The following is a 21337-nucleotide window of genomic DNA, read 5'->3' as shown; positions in this document are numbered from 1 at the left end:
TCAAAAGGACAACTTTATATGTAAAAAAGGTTATGGCTAAGGAAATACAAATAGATTTAAACTTGTTTTAGTATTTAGAAGTGTGTGATGTGCAAAATTACACATAGATCAGTTACTCTTTCTTGTGGAGTAATGAATTTTATTAAATCTAGTGCATTAATGTATAATTCGATGTGTTCTTATTATGTTGGAAAGACCTAGAGGTGTTAGTACAAAAAGTGGGACTAGTTGTATATGAAGTATAGCTTAGTGATGTGTATGTCTATTGAAGACTTACAAATGTGAAGTCAAAAATATTTCATGAAGTTTACAATTCAATAAAGATTTAAAGAATTCAATCTTCTACCCATAAACTAACAAAGGTACATTGTGTGTTGGCGTGGCCATCATGCATCTCACTTATCCACTTTTCTAAAATCCTACCCTACTAATCTTATAGATCCTTTGACTGACAATCATACTCATGTATCTACAATGAATTACATTCCTAAGGAGAAGTCTGCTCACTTTAACCTCGATGTTCTTCCATCGACCTTAGTTCTTGAGAATTTTGTTAAGCTTTCATCTCCTCCATCTCTTGCTTTTTCACAATTTAGTATTTTTATGGCATCCAATGATTTATTTTTTAGGATATTTCTAGTATATATGATTTATCTTTATAGGAGGACATTTTTTGAGTATTATATATTCTTTGCAAACCAATCCTTATATCTTTACATATATTTTTAAAATTCCTTAGTTGCATTTAAGGGGAGAGGGGGGGCATAAGGAAGGGGGGTATTAATGTTGATGTAATTATAGTATATATTAACTAAGTAGTTTCATATTGGGTCCCATTTTCTCTTGCATACTTAAGACTATTTATGCAACTTCTCTTTGTGTCTCATATCATACGATTAAATTAGTTGTCATGTAATATTAGTCTTCCTCATATTTCATCTAGTTTTTCACCCTTTTCATTATATAAAAGGTTTCCTAATTGCATATTTGACTAACTTCGTTCATGCATCTAATTAATCCTTTAGCTTCATAGAATTTAAATAACATCTCTCTTATGTACAAAGATATTTTGGTTGGCACTAATACATTTGGACTAGATTTTCAAATGAGGTTTTCGACGGAGAAGGTATATTGTGGCCAAATTTGATTTTTTTTTTAAAAATGCCTACATTCATTGTAATTCCGATGGAAATTACCCATTTGGTTTCAACGAAGAAGGCATTAGCAATGAGAATTTTATTTTTTTCAAAAAAGTGCTCGAATTCGTCATAATTTCGACGACAGCGACCATTACAAAATTAAAAAAGAGGCGGGGAATTCATTTGTGAATTGCAATCCCGCGTAGGCATCTGTGGCGACTTCAACCTCTAGGAACATCAAACCAGCATCGAAGGCAATCCCACGCAGGAGGTAGATTCAAATTGCCCTAGTTTTTAATTTCATGTTGCAAAAAATATACATGTGGTGATTAATTGTCCTAGTTTAATCTCGTAAAACCATAGAACTGTGATTGAGGAGTGAGTGTTCAATTTTGTATGAGCAATCCCTTCCTCCAGTATACACATGTGTTGATTGTCCACATGAGATCACATCTCTTTGCGACATCGTATCAAACAATTCACGAGCCTTGTCCATGTTTCCACATTTTGCATCATGTCAAGCAGGGCATTTGCAAGTACAACAGCTAACAAAATTCTTCTATCCGTTATGCTTTGATGGATGTCCATACCCTCTTCCAAAGCTCCCATTATAGCACAGGAAAGGAGGATGCTAGCAAAGGTTGTGGAATCTGGCTTTATGCCTTCCAATTTCATTTGCTTGAAAGTGTCTAAAGCCTTTTCGACAACTTCATTTTGTGCATATCCAACAATCATTTCAGTCCATGAGACAACATTTCTTTCAGGCATTCTATCAAATAGTTCACGTGCCTTGTCTATGCTTCCACATTTTGCATACATGTCTACCAGGGCAGTTCCAACTACAACATCTGACAAAATTTCTCTATCCTTTATGCTTTGATGAATGTCCATACCCTTTTCCAATTCTCCCATTTTGGCACAAGCAAGGAGGATAGTAGCAATGGTCGTGGAATTTGGTTTTCCACCTGTCGATTGCATTTGCTTGAAAGTTTCTAAAGCCTTCTCAACCAATCCATTTTGTACAGTTGCAACTACATCTGACAAAAAATCCTCTATCTTTTATGCTTTGATGGATGTCCATACCCTGTTCCAAAACTCCCATTTTGGCACAAGCTGGGAATAGGCTGGCAAACATAACTAAAGAAATGCAATGATCAGCTCCAAAGATATCAAACCACTACTAACAAAACTGAGAGTCTAAAATATGATAGGGAATAGTGTGAGTTGTCCTAAAATAAAATATTTTATTTTCAATTTCAACTAAAATATAATTAATCAGCCATTTAATGTTATTAATAAGTGTTTAATTTATGAAAGAGATAAATGGTTGGTCACAAGTACATGAGTTACTAAATGCACACAAATAAGTGAATTTGATATTCAAAACTATGTACAATGAATTCAATTCTTGTCCATTAGTCATTTATGTTTGCAATAAGCATCTTTCTTTGTTTTTCTTAATCTTTATTCATAGTTATGTGCATATTTCACATTTTATAATTAGGATATCAATTGTTATGGCTGAACACTAGCATGATGTTTGTGTTGTGGTATAGATGCGTGGAAACATAATTATGGGATTGTTATATTATAGAGATCATAAATCTAGATATCGCATATTAGTTCTAGCTCTTCTTGGATTGAGTCTAAAGTTGATATACAGTCATAAAGCCATTATTAGCAGATCTATCCATTTCTAGTAAAGACAATTGAGAAAGTCAATTTGATATTGAAAGTTTCTTATCTGTTTACCTATTGTTCATTATTAAACCATAATATTTAGGTCTATTTATCTCTCTTGCAAAACCTCTGTAAGTGTCCTAGATTGTCCCTACTACTCACTCTTCAATTCAGAAAAATGGAGTTCTAAAGATTTGTTGCACAAGATGGTATTGAATGTATCAACAAGGCTGATAGTTTTGATACTTAATGTAAGTACAGATCTAATAGCCAACAAGATAAGAGGGGGGGGGTGAATCATAAAAACTTAATCTTCCATAAAAACATCAGATTCAACCTCGGTAACATATACTTCAGTAATATAACCAAAACTGCTAAACATGCAAACTCAAAAGCATATAAACATCATAAAACTCATAACATCAGATTTAACGTGGAAACCCAAATAGGGAAAAACCACTGTGGGATTTTGGACCCACTAAGAAATATACTCTTCTAGAGTATGCTTGGTTAAAAGCAAATCTTGTTAAAGATTACAAACACATTGCTAGATGTGACCTGGTTAAGGGATTTCCCTCAGATCTGTTAGGATCTTCACCTTGTTAGAGGTGACCTTGTTAAAGGATTTCAAACACTCAATCAGAATGTCACCTTGCTAGAGGGTTTTACAAATAAGACTGTTAAGTCCACTCGGTTAAGAGATTTTCTGTAACTATCACAAAATAACAATAATAAAAATCTATCTGCAACTTCACATCTAAAATGCTAAAGCAGACTCTTATTTGATCAATACAATCTAGACATAGAACTAATCTTGTCCATTTGCTGGGCTTCTATACTCTGTTATTCAAATAGGTCTTCAAGCTTCTGTGCTCGATAATCACTATGTAGCATCCTTGTGCATACATTTGCCCGCATACATTGTTTATCAACAGTTCCTTATTCATAAACAATTAGCTAACCGCTTAATCTCCTTGATCACACTTCCCATGATCAATCATAGCCATCAGATTTTCAAACTTGTCCAAGTTCAATGTATCCTTCGATCTGAAAAACGTTTTACCCCGCCTAGGAACTTGCATGAAAATATTGGATGGAAGGCGTGACAAAGAAAAAATTGTCAAAATATGTAGTGACATTTAGGATTCCAATCATGCAATGATAAATGTCATTCAATCAAATAGCCATGGAGACCAGATTAATATAAGTGAGCTTCCTTGGTTATTAACAGACCAGCAAAGCAATACTATAAAAGAAGTCATACGAAAAATACGATTTCCCACAGGATTTGCTGCGAACATAAACAATCTCATATCAAAGCAAAGTGAATTCGAGCCAAGGATGAAAACGCATGATTGGCATACCTTCATTAAGGTAATTCATGTTCTTGTGTTTTTAGTATGTATTTAAGTACTACGCATACGTGTACTTTTCATTATGTTACAAAAAAATGAAAAGATAATTTTATAATTGTTGCAGTACGTTCTACCTCTATCTCTCCCAAACGACTTCGACAATAATGTCAAGCAAGTCATATATGATCTTGGAAAATACATGAGGTAAGTATTGATATTTGTTTAGTTCATTGTATAGATATTATATTTGCGATTTGTTTTACTTCTTATGTAATATATTTTTTTTGCATCTTGAATACCTTGTAGGTGGTTGTCATGTAAAGAAATCCATAAAAATGATATAAAATATTGGAAGAGAAAAATTCATCATTTAATGTGTGAAATACAAAAGTGTCTACCTCCAGCTTTTTTCAATGCACAAGAACACTACCTCATACACCAAGTTGAGGAGATTGAATTGTGTGGACCTGTACAGACTAGGTCAATGTGGATGGTTGAGAGGAAATTGAAATTTTTGAAGGCTTTGGTTTGACAAAGAGCACATCTTGAGGGTTCTATGGTGGAGGGATATATTGCATACCAGACTATGGTGTACATTTCTGAATATCTTCCTAAGTTTGCAGCAAAGATCCACGTGGATCGCATTTGGGATCCCAACACCATTAACAAATTCGAAGGGGAGTACTTGATGGGGAAAGGTAGATTGAGGAAAGTGAGAGGTAATTATAAGATGTTACTGTAGTTAATTAATTCTTAATCTTCAAAATAAATCGATTGTAAGACGTCTATTTATTTTTTGTACAATTGGTCAAGAGTGGGATGCACTACATTTGTATATTGCAAACAATCTTGATTGGATGGCGGTATGAATTGAAGATTGTCAACATTCTAGATGCACGTTAACATGGGAAGGTGTGGCTTCATTGGTTAAAGAAGCACATCATAATGGAGATTCCAATGTTACGCAAAGGGAAATTGATTTAGCATATGGTTTAAGAGATAAACAGGTATGTATAAATTTGTTAATCACCCATATGTTTATCAACTCACAATACACTGAATTTTACATGTTTGACATATTGCAGGTCAAACACCACAACACTATATGCTGCAATGGTCATAAATTTCACATAAAAAGTTGGATGACACAAAGAAAACTTGTGATTCTGGCATTACTGCAGTCTTTGAGGTGACAAATATTTCATCGAGAAATGACATTCATCCTCAACAGTCTCAAAATTGATACTATGGCATTTTGGATGATTACTTGAGTGTGACTTTAATTCCTTCAAATTAATTTTGTTCGCTGTCAAATGGTATACGCTACGATTGAATAAAAATGATCCTGATAGAACTGTTATTGAACATGATAATGGTTTTATAATGCTAAATACAAGGTCATTTGAACCAGTTGGGGATGAGCCCTATGTTCTTCCAAGCCAATGTCAGTAAGTATTTTACTCAGAGGTTCCACATAAACTTGGTTGGTCATTTGTTGTTAGACATGATCCAAGAGGAAGGGCAGTAAAGTATAATGTGATGGAAGAAGAAGATACCAAAGAAGTAGAAGATGAAGTGGATGATGATCACGATCGATGGTTTCTCAATGATGATGATGAAGAAGAAGAAGAAGAAGAAGAAGATGATGATGATGATGATGATGATGATGATGATGATGATGATGATGATGATGATGATGATGATGATGATGATGATGATGATGATGATGATGATGATGATGATGATGATGATGATGATGATGATGATGATGATGATGATGATGATGGCGATGTTGACCTTGATGTTCATGATGATGAAGAAAGAAATGTATGAGGTATGTGATTAGTATATTATCTATTTAATATTGACTTCTTCATAGAATTTTTTTTACATAATTAATTCATTATGTTTTGAATTCTAATGCCATTACATAATTAATTCATGATGCACCTTTTAATATGGAGATGGAGATAGGGATAGTGACTATTTATGTGACAATTTTTAAACTGTGTTTATTTATAAAAATTTGATTTTTATTAGCTATGTGATGGATGCTGATTTATAATACATATGTGATCGATCACATATTTATGATGATGCATGTGACATTTTTTTAACTTTGTGTTTATTTATAGAACGTGGAATATTTATTACCTATGTGATGGATTACATGTTTATGATGACACATCATGTGATGCTTCTGATGCTTATGATACGTATGTATTTATTGTTTATCAACTTACAAATGTAGTAATGCTTATGATGCTCAATTAATGGTGTTGATTTCAGGTATAGTCCCTGTGTGATGTTGTCACCCTTGGTGGGAACAGGTCGTTGACTACAGACATCATCAAATATTTAGTTGAGGATCCTGCATAGTCTACATAAAGCAAAGGTAAGGAATAAAAAAATTTACAATGATTTTGATGACAACATCTTTTTATTATTTAATACTCTTTTTATCTACAAAGTTCATGTTGTTCATGTTGTGTACTATGTAATTTCACTAACATTTTTTATAGTTTTTTATTTGTCATAGGCCAACATGGATCCATCACATATCACAGACAGAGATGTAGCTTGCGACACTTCTACCGAGAAGGTAAACCTCATTGTAATTGTACAAATTAGATAGAAGCAAATTGTTACATTATTATGTTCTTTTTATTAGCGATTTATACTAATTTTGTAATTGTTAATGATATTCTTGACATAGACGGATGTTCGGGGAAAGGAAAAGGGAGTTGCAGTACCTGAGCACTTTTGTATGGATGTGGAATCATTAGGGTTAAGCAATGATGACCCTAAAGATCCCACAGACCTTGTGAAATTCTTTAAAATGCCTCTTATAAAAATTAGAAAAGAGATTGTTTCTTTGGCAGTCGTGCATCCTACCACTGATGAGATACGACAGAGGGTGGAATTATTGTATAAGACAGCAGAAAACTTGCAAGTAAGCAGTAATGAAAGTTTTAATTATAACAAAAGTTCAATAACGGTTTATATTTTATTCTCTTTTATGTCATTAACTAAAAGATGTACGTATTGTTTTTACAGCAATTTATCTACCCTCATGAAAGTCATTCCCACGATCAGGGTGTTGTAGGATCTTCAGGTGATGACGTTTTTCTTGTATTATCACTTGCTTGGCTTATCACTCTGACTACCCAAAACACATCATACTTGATACTGTCAATTTTCAAAATAAAGGTTCATCCTTGTTTACAATTCTTGCACTTTTCATATATTTAATGTTTGATATATTTAATGTATTATTCTTTAGGTGTTGTCAATGTTACTGTGCAAATGTCGTCGCCGCCTCATCAGAGGTCACCCTCACCTGTATTGCCGACTGCAATGTTGGCAACACATAGCATGCAAACATCTTCTAGTGCACATCATATTGGCCCGCCCACCATTGGTAGATCCCTCTTTTTCTCTATCTTCTGTCATGTGTCTATTTCCCTTCAAGCATTCTTTCTTGAATTCTTATGTCATTTCATAGTGGATTCATTTTTTGTAGGAGGAGATGCACATGAGGATGTGCCAGAGGCGACTACTGTTGATAACATACCATCATTTCCTGGATCTTCTCATATTGCTAGTACGGGAATGTTGCAGGCCACATTGGTGGTGAGCGACGAAGAAATGCTTCCCTTAAAGATACAAAAGGTTCCAGGTACTTTAAAATTATTATTATATATACTCTAATTGTAATTTACTTTATGACCACCCGTTTTGGACTAATGATCCCATGAATTTTTTGCACGCAATGATATTTTCTATAAACATCTTAATGACATTGCATTGCAGATATTTGGGCCCACCATATGTAAAAGGTGGTACATCATATGTGAACTAACCCTAATCCACTTTTGATTTCATATCATTGCTGGAATAGTTTACCTTTGATCCATTTCTTGAAGTGTAATAAATGTAGCTTTAGTTCATTTTTTAATCTAACAGGTTTCTTTTTGCTTTAAAAAGTGGAATGACCAAGAAAAACAGTTAAAAGATGAATTGACAAACCAAATGGTTGAGTGGTTTGGAAATGACACCTTTGACAAAACCAAGCTCCTTGAAAAAGCTAGCACATATCTAAAGTATGTGAGGGACCAATACAGGACCCATTTGGAGAGGAACCTAAAGTACGAGCGTCCCCCCATGATTCCAGAGAGGGAGTGGAAGGACCTAATTTTGGATGCCAAGGAGAGAATTGAAAGGAAAAAAGGAAATACACCACTACACCACTAGATGCCAAAAGAAGGTATGGGATACTATTCAGAATGTAATTATGTACTAATTAATTACTCTTTATATTTATATAATCTAACATATTTCAAACTTTTTATAGATTGAGTGACACGTCAAAGGCAACCAAGGCAAGGCAAGAAAAGCATGGGCAACAAAAACTTGACTCTGGTGGTTACATGAAACTTGCTACATGAATTGTAAGTATCTCATCTAAATGAAATATTGCATCAAAATATTAATAAATTGCAAACGTTTTTTTTAATCAAACAATACAAGCAAAATTCACGGTACCAAGCAAAAATGCAAGGCTCTGAATTCAATAGAGCACCCACAGAAGATGACAAGAAAATTGCCTACCAGCAAGGCTATTCAGTCATGGCTAATCGGCTATGAGAATTGAGTGGGCATACACAACATTCAAGTGCATCTGTCACACAGGTAAATATGCTAAATGGAAGTTGTTTCAAATTGAATACTTTACCAATAATCTAATTGATGTTGAGTTCCAACATAAAGTGACTATATTTGTTTTAAATAACCAAGCAATGATAACAATGTGCATGTCATTGGAATGTAGCGTGCTAATTGTGAAAAACCACCTACACATGAAGGTCTGGATGTGCATCCCAGTAGTGGAGATATTCATTTGCTATTCAAATTTATTTATTTAGCTATTAATACAATTAAACATCTTAATTTGTAATTAGAGTAGTAATTAATGTAACCTTTTTTGTTAATATTTTAGAGCATGTAGTCGGTGGTGAGCAAGTGGAGCATGATCTGGGTACACAACATCAAGAATGTGATGCTCCCCACTCAGGTAAAGAGGACCACTGTTATTGCTTTAAATAAATATAATTGCAATTAGTGTTTAGCATTAATGTAACCTTTAGTATTTCAACTCCAACAAATCTAGAGGGTGTTCAGCATGTTGAGGTTGAGGCTACACAAACTGATGTGGCCCCATCAGGTAAAGAGCACAACAATTATGTTCTCTAAATTAATGAAATACTTGTAACAATAATTTTTTTTTTTTGAATTTAACCCTTTTCTTTGTTATTACAGAGGACCCCCCTTCGCTTCAGCGTCCTCGTCCTCAGTATAGGACTAGGCATACATTGAGATCACGAGCAGTTGGCAGAACATCTGCAGAGGGGGGAAATGATGAAGAAACCGATGTTCTACTTAGTCTTTTCATAGCTTCAAAGAATAAACAAAGAAAGAAATGATTGTAATCTAACTTATTTGATAATGACTGATTTTCATGTGTTAGTGAATGTAATTATGTGCTAATTAATGGTTATGGATGATATGTGTCAATTAATATTGATGAATGTTGTGTGTTAATTAATGTTAATCAATGTTATGTGTTAATGAACGTTATGTGATATTAATGAATGAATGCTATATTTTATTAATGGTAGAAAGAATGAAAGAAAGAATGTTATAAGATGTTAACGGGGAATTTAGAGTGATGTTAGGGGGGGGGAGGGGCCAAATGAGCTTCAACCTTCACATGGTTGGCCCTGTTAAGTAGAGAATATTAAACTATTCTCGAAACCAAGCGAAGCTCGACAAGGTAACACACTTTTCAATATTTCATTATGTTGTACAGTTAATCTTATTGAATAATGTATATTGAATCTTAATTGCAGGGTCCAACAGAGCCAACATGAACAACAACACCACAAGTTGTTGGGTATAATGAACTCTCATATTGTCTTGTCTATACACGAACAATATGAGTTGCTTCTAGTGTTGATATCCAAGGTGGGACTGCAAAAGTTATGAATATGCCTCATCCTTGTAAGTTTTTTTATTACTTGTAAGTCATGAATATTTATCTTTAGTTGATTAAAATTAAATGAAAATCTTTAATGAATACACAAAACTATATACACATGCATGTGCACCATGGTTGAGATGGTCCAACTCCCTAATCTCACTCTACGACTAAGCTCATGCCATATCTAAATCAAAGACATCTCAAATACATGGTCGGTGGAAAGCTACAAAATGCCATTTTCATACATAAGCAAGACATACACAATTGGGCACAATCACCAAAAGAACAGTAAAAAGTGTGTTTGAGATTGTATCATGGATGCAAAAAATCTCTTCATTAATCCTTGACTCATGATTGCTATAATACTTCTTTAGACTTGTCATGTCATTTGTTGCACTTCTTCACTATTTTGGACTGAGTTTCAACTATGTATTTGCCTTGGATTTATGATTGTACCTAGCTTCGTCCTATCTTTGTAGGCTTCCTCTTTGAATTGTGGTTGTAGCTTTGATAATACCTTTTTAATGTTGTACTATTTGTAAGGATGACAACTCCTAATGCATGTTGCAAATTGTGTTCTAGTGACTAAGACTAAAATTTTGTACTTGATGTTTTTGACTAGTTGTCATAACCTCTGACTTTGATGCTTGTGCCTTAATAGAACTAGATGTTTCTTGTATGCATACTTGGTCAAGGACTGCATTATGATGCTATAGGGATACAAATTAAGATTATTTATTGTATTAAGTTGCACATTTGACATGAGTTGCCCTATGACTGCTATGCCTCTTGAGGTAATAAGGTGTTGTTCTTGTCAAGTTTTGACAATGCTGCAACAATAACGTGTTATTTGTTGTTAAGGTTTGAAAAGACCTTATAGAAACTTATACCCTACTCTTTTTCTCTCAGTAGACTTGATTACTATCATTGTATTTGGTACTAGGTATGACTGCCTAGTGGCTTTACTGTAGACTGCAATCTCTCTAGACTATATTTTCTGAGTGTTGTTGTTCTATACTTGACCATCTATTAGGAAAACATAGCTTGAAATGTCCAAAACAATTAATGAATGTGTTGGGTCTCAAATCAACAGATTGGATAGGTTCTAAGGAAATGCCAACTCCTATGATCAAACCCTCCAATTGACTTGGCCAACTTATAGAGTGAACCTACTTGGTTACTAACTCTCTCACTTTAGGCTCTACAAGACCTAGGCGGGTATACCTACTCACTAGTTGTTTTCAATGACTAATGCTTTTTATAGCAGATTAAGTATCTTGATCTGATTTCTTCTATAGTTGTTTTCGATGTAGTTTTCTTTTGTTTTATCGATATCAATTTTTCAATGAGAATGCTTCTTTCGGTGATTCTTCTTTATCTTGCATCGATGATATTGTTTCTTCGAAAGCCTTTTCTCATCAGTGGGGGCCACCTCTGCTTTCTTCGATACCTTTTGTTGGTGGGCCCATCCCTTTCGGTGAGTCTTTTTGCACCATAGTGTTATATCCTCAAAGACCTTTTCTTGTCGTTGAGAACCATCTCCACTTTCCTCGATATCTTTTATCGATGGAGTTACTGTCTTCGATGAGTCCTTTCTGAAGTTCATCGGTTTTTTCTTTCTTCGGTACCCTTTTTACATCGATGAGACATCACTGGGTCTCATTGATGCAGTTTGAATCTTAGATACTTCGATAGAATGATTTTAGACTTGTTCGATAACTTATGGGTTATTACAGTATCAATGAAAATGATGATTTCTTCCAAAGAGAGATGGCTTCTATCGATGAAACAATGTGTATCGGAGACATGCCTTTTAGTCTCCTCAAAACTCATTCTCATCGAAATCTTTTTGCTGTCCACTGGGTTTCATGTCGAAAAGACTTTGGACTTCGGTGACTTCTTTTGTCCTCCCATCGAAACTCATATCCTTATCGATATCATTCATTGATGTAGTTTGCTTTTGTTTTATCGATATCACTTTTTTGATGAGAATGCTTCTTTTGGTGAATCTTCTTTATCTTGCATCGATGATATTGTTTCTTCAAAAGCCATTTCTCATCGATGGGGGCCACCTCTACTTTCTTCGATACCTTTTGTTGGTGGGACCATCCCTTTCAGTGAGTCTTTTTGCACCAATAGTGTTATATCCTCAAAGACCTTTTCTTGTCGATGAGAACCATATCCACTTTCCTCGATATCTTTTATTGATGGAGTTACTATCTTCGATGAGCCCTTTCTGAAGTTCATTGGTGTTTTCTTTCTTCGATGCCCCTTTTATATCGATGAGACATTGCCAGGTCTCATCGATACTATTTGAATCTTAGATACTTCGATAGAATGGTTTTAGACTTGTTCGATAACTTATGGGTTATTACGGTATCAATGAAAATGATGATTTCTTCCAAAGAGAGATGGATTCTATGATTTAATTTCTCAAATCAAGATATTTTACTTAATTCAGATTTGATGCTCAACAGAATGACTACACTATCACCAATCTATCTTGAATATTTGACTACTCTTTAGATTATGATTATGACTGTCATGATATTTCATGAGACTGCTCTATCCCCATATGAAACCCTTTGTTCCCACAAATCAATGCTTTGAACTTGACTGCAACTTTATAGTGATCACTCTCTTTGTACAGTAAGCTTGCTACTTTCTCAACTTTTGATATATTGGAGGCTCCTAGGATGGTTTCTATCTTATAGTCACAATACCTTGCTATATTTTGCAGCTATTCTATGTTTATTTGTTTTCCACTCTTAACTCATAGTTCAACTGAATATTGTTCATCTTGGAATCAATGCACATCGGTTATAATCAGGTTATATCAGTCTCCATGGTTGCAAGACCTGAAGAAGGATTCTTATCATCAATTAGATGCATACTTTTGGGAATATAGAAAGACAAAAAAATATATTAGAACCGTATTTTTTGTTGAGTCATAATATGATGTGTTAATCTAGCTAAATAAGGGAACCAATGTTGTATTAGGTTTAATTCCATGATGAGATTTGAAGCTTGTTAGAGATAGGAGATTTGTAGCAGTTGGCTTGTTAGGTTATGTCACAATCCCATGAAGGTACTTGTAAACCGTTAATGTCAGTAGACATGAGACTGTTATGTAACAATTTGGATCAGCTAAACCTAGAAGTTATGTAACCAATGAATCAACTGACTCAAGTGTATGTTAATTATCTTATGATGGTCATTTATAACCGTTATTCTTAGTAGACATTAAGCAGTTTGCTAGATAGTTGGTTAGTAAACCAGTGAGTTAGTTGGCTCAAGTGTATGCTATTTATCATATGATGGTCGTTAATAACCATTATTGTTAGTACACATTAAGAAGATGGCTTATTTAGATGGTTGGTAACTAGTGAGTTTGTTGAGCTCAAGAATGGGATGTACAAGTCAAGCAAGGAAGGTGAACACTAACAACGCATTGGTGCTTGCAATGTTAAAATTACTCAAAATTGAAACCAATAAACTATTGAAAGTAAACCAGAAGACAACACAAAATCTAGGCTCAAAAGTTCATAGTCTGTATATTGATATTAATTTTGAAAAGTATTACAAAGAGTATTCTTCATAAGACTAGAAAATCCCAGATATATTTCTGCAGAGTTTTCTTACAAATTCTTGCGATCCCTCTTTTCATTAGTCCTGGTATCCATTTATATAATCATGGATGCATACAAGCTTCAGACCCCTTTTCAAAAAGAGTTTGTTACAAACTGAAAATACTCCCCAAGAAACGGTTACAAGTCCTTTTTAGCATCTTCGACCTCTTGCACTTTTTGCTGGGTTGCAACCTCTTGTAACTGCTCCAGAGCATCTTCTGCCTGCACCGCATATTTTTTGGACCACTCTTGAAAAACATCATCGGTAGGCCATGGGTAGCCAATAATCTTTTTCTTCAACTTTAATAGCTTTTTCCAAGAGTTCCTTATTTTCCTCACTTCTGACTCCAAGAAACCATAATGTGATTTGATCTTTTCTATTTCCTCAATTGTTTTAACAAACAGTGAGGTGTCATCTTTATTGATTATTTCATTTACCCTTAGAGACAGATTAGCTCCTAACTCATCCAGCCATATCTGTTTGTCCTTTATCTGATTTTGGTTGACAAAACTTCCAGGAAACAGTTCAAATTTGTGCTCAGTATACTCTTTTCTATATAAATTATCCTTCCTTTCCACATTGGCTTTCCCTTCTACTAGCTTTGTCAAACCTTTGGTCAATTCACATGTGGATTTGATAGTGGCATCAGATCTAGCTTCATTATAAGATACACACATGAATTCTAAATCTACTTCCCTCAGGATCCACTTATTTAGAATAGGCTCTAGAATGGCCTTGTCCTCATTTAACTCACAAAGAGTGTCAAAAATTCTCTTCATATTGATATGTACTGTGGGAGCATCAACGGTATCAGCAAAACTCAAAATTGTAGTCTTTATCTTCTCCTCATACTTTTTTGCAAATAAGGCCTGAGCCTGTTTCAACTTTTCCAATTCATGTTGATAAGTCTTAGCTAGTTGAAAACTAGAAGGCATAGGAGAAGGAGGGAATTCTATGATGGGACTAGTAGGTGGGGGCCTTGCTGGAGAAGAAGAAATTGCCAAGGTAGAGGACACACGTCCTTGGTATTGTCCCATCAGCTGACTTTGAAGTTTGGCAATGATAGTGTCCTTGTTGGCTACCTCATTTTTGGCTTCATTATAAGCCTTTAAAATTGTTTCCAACCTAATTTGGAGATCAGCCTTTTCTTTTGCTTCCTTCTCTGCTACTACTACATTGAACTTAGCAGTCTCTAAAATAGTGCTAGCTGCTTCCACTACCCCTGTATCCTAAACTCTTCTGACTATCATAGCTCCTAGAAGGTTAGACTATGAGGTATCTTTCCTTCTTCTACCTTCATCTCTTTTAAGGGACCACATAACCAGAGAAGCATCATCTTTGCTGAATACCACTCCCTTCATTGGCTTAGTTTCCTTTCTGGCCGCTTCAAGAACCAATGCATCAGCTATATCCCATTCAGGGAGGATTAGCACACCAGCCTTATCCACCATCTCTCTTCCAGCCTCAGGAGTGATAACTTTGAACTCAGCCATCATTTCTTGTTTAACCTCTTCCTCCACTTGGGTTGCATCCTTGAGAGACTATTCATTTACCCTTTTCTCACGTCTGATCTTGAATTGATCAATTTTTTGCTTCCATAGAAACTGCATAAAAGCTCCTGATGTGACAAAATTGTTGTCAGCTAGGAATTCTTCACTAGCTTTTTTGACAGTAATGTCCAATTCTTTTACCTATAGCTCACCATCAATTACATCCATTTCAGCATAGGGTGGCTCTTCTGGCATTCCTTCTTGAGTCTCATTGTAGGTGTAGGCAATTTCACCTAGACTCTCCAATTGTATCAATTGCTCAACCACCGCTTGCTCATCTCCTATATGAATAGGGGACTAAGATGGAGAGTACTGAGGGTCATCAGTTTCAATTTCTTTACCTGTCCTCTGCCTCTTAGGTGAATCCTGAATCTCAATAGTATCTTCAATGGCCCTTTTCCCTCTAGAAGTAGAAGGTTCACCTGTTACTGGCATCATTACAGTATACTTAGATCTCTTCTGCATTATATAATCACCTGGTGGAATAGCCTTAGCAAAGGCAGGCTTGGCTAGGACCAATTTAGCCCTATCAGGATCATTCTGCATTATGGCTTCTCTTTTATCCTTCAAGGTTTGCATTAAATCTTCAAAATAAAGAATTAAGAATTTAACCTTTTCTTCAAAAGGGGTAAAACCAGAGAGACGATCATAACTAGAATCAAATTGATGGATAAATTCAAGGGTTCTTCAGTATGCAATCCACTTCTCCTTCCTCAACTCCTGCTCATCTAGACTAAATTCATTCCTGATCAAATCTTCAGGGAATTGGAATTGGTGAGGCCTAATTTTACAAACTGCTCTCTTCCTGAACATGCCATTGAAGAAATCTTCAGGGTCAGCACACCTTGACACTGTAGTTGATAACATGTATGGTTTAAAGAATTCTTCAAAATACTTCCATCCACCTTTGGTAATTACAAAATGATGAGCCATGGTGATGGTTGGGAAAATTGTCCCTTTACCCTTGTTAGTTAACTCGGCCTCTTGCACTCCTCCAACCTGTCTTAATACTTCTACAATCCCTATCTTTAATGGAACCTGATAGGGCAGTAGATAAGGGGTACCCGTAAATCCAAACACTATAAAAATAGTAGAAACGAGATGTAGATACATATCTCCCCAGTTATGAACAATCTTGATATCCTCTACAAATTCTTTGGGCCTAAGGAATTCCAAAAGAGCCTTGGGAATCCTAGGGTTTTCTGCACACAAGAGAACTCTAATTTTAGATGCAAAGCATCTATCAAACTTTAAATAACTTGCATCCTCTCTATCCCAAGATAGAACAGTACTCCACAATTGCACTGGCATCTCCTCTTTATCGTTGACCTTAACCAAGTCCATCTCTTTTGCAAAATAATCAACCCCTTTGAATAGAAACATATGCATCCAGAAGGAATACCATCCAAATGGCTTGTCTACCTTACCATTCTTAATTCCTACTAAGCCTGCATGGATAGCATCAGAGAGGAAAGGAGCGAAGTCAAATGTTATGGCCAGGGAAAGGTTCAAAATTTGGGCAATCATTAACATATAATGGACGAGCATGTTTTTCTCAGCATCTTCTCAAAAAATTTGACACAGTGTCCAGTACATACCCTTAGCTCTCAAGGTAAATAAATTTAGGGAAAAAGGCTCTATTGTGCTAGGTCCTAAAACTGTTAATCCCCCTATTTTGACAAAAAATTCTCTCAATGGGCCACTCCTAAGATGATCTCTTTGGGCATTGTAAACTTGGGTTAATGCCTCGAAATCAATAGGCTCAAGGTAGTTGGAAGCTTCACTAAGTTTGAAGACATTCCTAAATTCGGCATCTTTGATTTTGACAAGGGCTAATCCCTTTATTTTTCTAATGCATTTGGCAACAGGGTCATAATTCTGCACAATTAGGGTCAACAGATCTACATCCATGAAAACACCTAGGACCACAAGCTTCCCTACATCTAAATTCCAGATACTATTCATAGGGGAAGGGGCATGTCTCTGACCAAAACCCACTTTAAACAAACTAAGACCGAATATCCCTATTTCAGGGTCCCTCAACCAATTTCCTTTATCATATAAACCATCCCCAATTTTCAAACCATGGATTTTTGGTACTAACTCCTTGGCCCTAGCCCCGACATTGGTCGACATGGTTAACTGCTCAAGAAAGTCATCACAAATATTTTGGTCTTGGTAATTTACCTTCCCTATTAATTCTCTTCTGGGTCCCATTTTAGGAGTATGCAACTAAGCCAATTATCAATCAAAGCAATTTTCTAACAAGACAAGACCACAATTCAACAATATTTAAGCAATGGGTAAACAGAGAGCAAGAGAACCCAATTTCGGTTTCCAAACTTCTGCTCTGCACCAATGCTCTCTGCAACTTCTTATATGAAATGATACCCTCGTTCAATTGATGCAGGGATATATATGGCAATTTGGCTCCTTAACTGCGACATTAACACTGCATGCTTCGGTCGTCCCTTCAGAATTGAATTCATGAAAGAATTCAAAAATTTGGCTCCAATGGATCGAAAGTGCTCTAAGATTTTTCATTTTGCTCTTTCGCTATTTCGCAAAGTGTAAAGCTCTTGCATGTTCATCTAGCAAAAAGATGCCAACCATTGGATCAAATAGAACTTGCACCACTTTTACTCTTTTCACTCTTCCTTGCTTGGCAACAGGCTGAAAATCCTTTCGCTATTTCGTGATGGGTAACCATCTTGCATCTTGACCTCACGAAGCTGCGCTAGCTATCCGATCAACTGAAACTTGATCGATCTTTACATTGTCCTAACCTGGTGGTTTATATCACTAACCGCGTTCAAAATGGTTAACGCTAACTATTTTTGCTATTTCACGAACGATAACCATCATGCATTTAAAGGTCACAAAATAACGCCCACCGTTAGATCCTTCTTGAGATGCCCTTCCTTTAACAACCTGTTAGAACTGCCAGACGTGGGCCCTCTGAATCAATGCCATTCACTTTGGCATTCGATCCCTCTTGAACTCACGTGTCAACTTCCTACTCGCTGAAAGACTTCAGTGGGATCCACTTCTGAAATGCCACTTGTGCCTAATAGGTCACCTCATTGTCTTTAGTTTATATCATTCTATTTGTTGGGCCCACCACTTGGTTGCCAAGTTTGTTCTTTGTTTTACGTGATCTAGAGGACACGTGTATCCTTTTGATTTGCGATCCCTACCTCCTGGACTACTCACTTAGAATGCCATGTCATTTCGCCACTTCGTGAAAACTAACTCTCGAGCATCTTTGGGTTGTGAATCAACACAGGCCGTTGATTATTCTCTGAACCACTCACTCTTTACTCGTTAGAAAACCCACCGGCTTCTGGGACCCACCACAACCTTTCGCTATTTTGCAATAGTTAAAACACGTGCGCTTTGATCTTATGAAATAACGAGGGCCATCCGATCAGATAGAACATGGTCAGTCTTTAATCTTCAAATGAAGCTTGGATGTTGGGCCCACCAAACCCCTTCGCTATTTCGTAGAAGGGTAAAACTCAGTTATCTTTATCTCACGAAACAATGCGAGGCGTCAAATCTCAGGGACTTGCACTGCTGTTACTCTTTCTACTAACCACTTCACCCGAGCCCACCAACTTTTTTCCATTTTGCAACTTGTAAACCATGAGCATCTTTAGGTTGCGAATCAACACAGGTTGTTGATCTCTTTCCAAACTGATTTCCCTTTAGCCAATAAATAAGTCCTCGTCACCTGGTCTCGCCAGACCTTTTCGCTACTTCGCGATAGGTAACTTTCAGGCATGTTGAGTTCACGAATCCACGTGGGCCATCCGATTGACTGAGAGTTGTGCGACAATTACAAGGCTTGACGGTCATTAGAAAAGGCAATTTAAAGGTGAATAAAAATTAAAACATTTAAAATGACTGCCTAGGTAAAAAACAACAGGGGGAACACTTTGCATGACAAAAGGACCCATTACTTAAGTGAATAAAGTAACACAGAAATAGAATTATAAGGGTTTTTTCTCAGATATTTTGAAAGTGATTAAACCTAAACCCTAAACCCTCTTTAGGACCCAAAGTAATAGAAGTCACAAGGCCATACCAGACCCAAGAATTTCATAGACAGCCAATTATGGAGAAGAATACCCATTTTTTAAACAGTTATAACAGTAACCTCTAAACCTTTATCTCTTCCCTCAAAAATGAAACTTTCCATTTGAATTCCTTTCTCATATTGATTAGCTTAATAATATTTGTTCAATTTTTTTTATCATTAAAATATTACCTTCCTTTTAGATAAATTAGTTAGATTCTTATTATGTTGAAGAACATTTAGTTAGTTTTCTCCTTCAACTAAAGTAGTTATGTTTTATTTTGAAATGCTCAATTTTTTATCTTAATATAGATCACAATTTATTTTCTTTAAGTATAGAATTAATGGAATATTACATATGGTATTAGAGCAACCAAGTTCGACATTGAACCTCAGGCTTTCCACCTATAAACAAAACTATATACATATGCATGTGCACTATATACAAAACTATATTCACAAGTAAATCTTTTATTCAAATCCACAATATGAAACATAGAGTTTTACTGGAAGAACACAAGTAACCTTATCTCCTTTAGATAATATCACAAGCAACTGCCTACAGAAAGATGTAGTAATCCACAGCATATACACAAAGGAAAGATGACTGATTATATTATGTATTTTCAAAAAATGGTACAATAGTAAGCCTGAGGCTATATTCTTCTCTAATGATCCTTATTGTTACAAAATTCCCTCATTTATATGAGGGTATACATTGTCACCAAGCATCGTGGATTTTCAACACACAACTATTAATTAGCACTTTTGTTAACAAACTAGAAGATAAACAAGTTCAGCATTCCTATGTGTTCAATGTACTTATCATCTTTATACATTAGAATGTCATTGTTTAGTGTCCTCGTGTCGCCTTCTGTTTGGAAATGATTGGATAGAATATTGTTAATGCAAAGTGACAAATCTTTGTCCCGATCCAACTCTACTACTGCTCGATTCTTCTCATCACTGAACTCTTGTTTCCAGTGTTCCAACGATACTAACTCACCATTATTGTAAAAAGAGGGCACCCTAGGGGTATTCCCATCATCTAGCCTCTGATGCTCTTTCCTTAATGGATTTGCCAATTCATCATGGGACTTCAAGTGAGCCTCGACTTCAATTTTCTCACCTAGATTCATCAAACTGTTGTCATTCATCAAGCCTTCCAACCGAGACCTAAGCCTTTCATGCTCTTTCATAGCTTTGACTATTCTAGTGTATGTCTTCCAATAGATTTTTGCAACTTGCATCATACTTTTGAATCTATGGTCAATGACCTCGAGAACTAACTTATCCATCTTTTGTTGTTCCTTTTTTAGTTGTCGAGATGTCTTTTCGGCCCTATTCCTCCAATAAATAGCGTCTGTCAAGGCATCCATGGCATCTCTGTCAACACCTTATGTCATCCCTGTTTGACTAGTACCTGTATCAATCTGAAGAAATCTTGCTTGCAGCCTCTGTTTTTCTTCATCAGTTTTCTCATATAGGCTTTTGTATGTACAATTTTCTTGGACTAGAAACTCTATCTGATCTTGGTTCAATTTAGCGACATCCAAATTTAGTTTGGTAGTTGTTCTAGGGTCAGTCTTTCCAACCTACTGCACCATCAAATGACCAAAACCTTCTTCTGTATCAACTAATATAGGTCTTTTATCTTTGGGATAGATAGCCCATTGTAGAAGAGCCTTCTAATTTGGATCATATCCTGATCTTCTAAAGAGTTTATCAATCTCTTTTGGCATCATTTGCCTACTTGGGTCCTATTTCTTGAGGAATCCATCAAACAACAAGGCAGATTTCATGTCCCAACTAGAGTATAATAGCACACCAGCTTCCTTAAGCAACTATCTTCCTTTCTAAGGTGT

Source organism: Cryptomeria japonica, chromosome 3 (assembly GCF_030272615.1).
Source record: "Cryptomeria japonica chromosome 3, Sugi_1.0, whole genome shotgun sequence".
NCBI lineage: Eukaryota > Viridiplantae > Streptophyta > Pinopsida > Cupressales > Cupressaceae > Cryptomeria > Cryptomeria japonica.
The sequence above is the reverse complement of the archived record's forward strand: the minus strand, read 5'-3'. Positions refer to the sequence as shown.